The following is a 2,212-nucleotide window of genomic DNA, read 5'->3' as shown; positions in this document are numbered from 1 at the left end:
CGGAAACTAGTAAGATGTAAAAGAGATTCAATATAATGGAAAAGAGACCCGGTGGCCATATGTTTCACCAGTGGCTTCTCTCAAGATAGCAAATATTATGGTGGGTGAACAAATTACTGTCGAGCAATTGATAGAAAAGCGCAAAGTTATGATGATATCTAAGGCAATGATCATGAACATAGGCATCACGTCCGTGTCAAGTAGACCGAAATGATTCTGTATCTACTACTATTACTCCACACATTGACCGCTATCCAGCTTGCATCTAGAGTATTAAGTTCATAAAGAACGGAGTAACGCATTAAGTAAGATAACATGATGCAGAGGAATTAACTCAAGAAATATGATGAAAACCCCATATTTTTATCCTCGAGGAAAGGACAGCTAAGCACTTCTCCTATTGCAATAAAGATCAATCTAGTAGAACAAACTAAACCAATGATCCGAAGAGACTTGCAAAGATATCAAATCATGCACATAAGAATTCAGAGAAGAACCAAATAATATTCATAGATAATCTGATCATAAATCTACAATTCATCAGATCTCAGCAAACACACCGCAAAAGCATATTACATCGAATCGATCTCCAAGAACATCGAGGAGAACATGGTATTGAGAATCAAAGAGAGAGAAGAAGCCATCAAGCTACTAGCTATGGACCCAAAATTTTGTGGTAAACTACTCACACATCATCGGAGAGGGAATGGTGTTGATGAAGAAGCCCTCCGTGATCGAATCCCCCTCCGACAGGACGCCGGAAAAGGCCCCTAGATGGGATCTCATGGGTACATAAGGTTGCGGCGGTGGAAAATTGGTTTCGTGGCTCCCCTAGATTTTTTTAGGGTATAAGAGTATATATAGGTGAAGGAGCTAGGTCAGGGGAGCTACGAGGGGCCCACGTGGTAGGGGCGCACCCACCTGCCTCGTGGCCACCTCGTTGCGTCTCCGACTTCATCTCCAAGTCTTTTGGTTTCCTTCTGGTCCAAGAAAGATCATCGCAAAAGTTTCATTCCGTTTGGACTCCGTTTAGTATTCCTTTTCTGTGAAACTCTAAAATAAGCAAAAAAACAGAAACTAGCACTAGGCTTTCGGTTAATAGTTCCTTCGCCTATATATACTCTTATACCCTAAAAACATCCAGGAGAGCCACAAAACCAATTTTCCACCGCCGCAGCCTTCTGTACCCGTGAGATCCCATCTAGGGGCCTTTTCCGGCATCCTGCCAGAGGGGGATTCAATCACGGAGGGCTTCTTCATCAACACCATTGCCTCTCCCATGATGCGTAAGTAGTTTACCACAGTCCTTCAGGTCCATAGCTAGTAGCTTGATGGCTTCTTCTCTCTCTTTGATTCTCAATACCATGTTCCCCTCGCTGTTCTTGGAGATCTATACGATGTAATATTCTTTTGCAGTGTGTTTGCCAAGACCCGATGAATTGTGGATTTATGATCAGATTATCTATGAATATTATTTGGTTCTTCTCTGAATTCTTGTATACATGATTTGATATCTTTGCAAGTCTCTTCGAATTATCGGTTTAGTTTGGCCTACTAGATTGATCTTTCTTGCAATAGAAGAAGTACTTAGCTTTGGGTTCAATCTTGCGGTGTCCTTTCCCAGTGACAGTAGGGGCAGCAAGGCACGTATTGTATTGTTGCCATCAAGGACAAAAAGATGGGGTTTTCATCATATTGCTTCAGTTAATTCCTCTACATCATGTCATCTTACTTAATGCGTTACTCCGTTCTTTATGAACTTAATACTCTAGATGCATGTTGGATAGCGGTCGATGTGTGGAGCAATAGTAGTAGATGCAAAATCATTTCGGTCTACTTGACACGGACGTGATGCATATGTTCATGATCATTGCCTTAGATATCATCATAACTTTGCGCTTTTCTATCAATTGTTCGGCAGTAATTTGTTCACCCACCGTAATATTTGATATCTTGAGAGAAGCCACTAGTGAAACCTATGGGACCCGGGTCTCTTTTCCATTATATTGAATCTCTTTTACATCTTACTAGTTTTCGATCTACTATTTTTCAATCTTTTACTTTCCGATCTATAAACCAAAAATACCAAAAAATATTTACTTTACCGTTTATCTATCTCTATCAGATCTCACTTTTGCAAGTGACCTGAAGGGATTGACAACCCCTTTATCGCATTGGGTGCAAGTTGTTGATTGTTTGTGCAGGTATTCAG

Source organism: Triticum aestivum, chromosome 4B (assembly GCF_018294505.1).
Source record: "Triticum aestivum cultivar Chinese Spring chromosome 4B, IWGSC CS RefSeq v2.1, whole genome shotgun sequence".
Lineage (NCBI taxonomy): Eukaryota > Viridiplantae > Streptophyta > Magnoliopsida > Poales > Poaceae > Triticum > Triticum aestivum.
Note: the sequence above shows the minus strand (reverse complement) of the source record.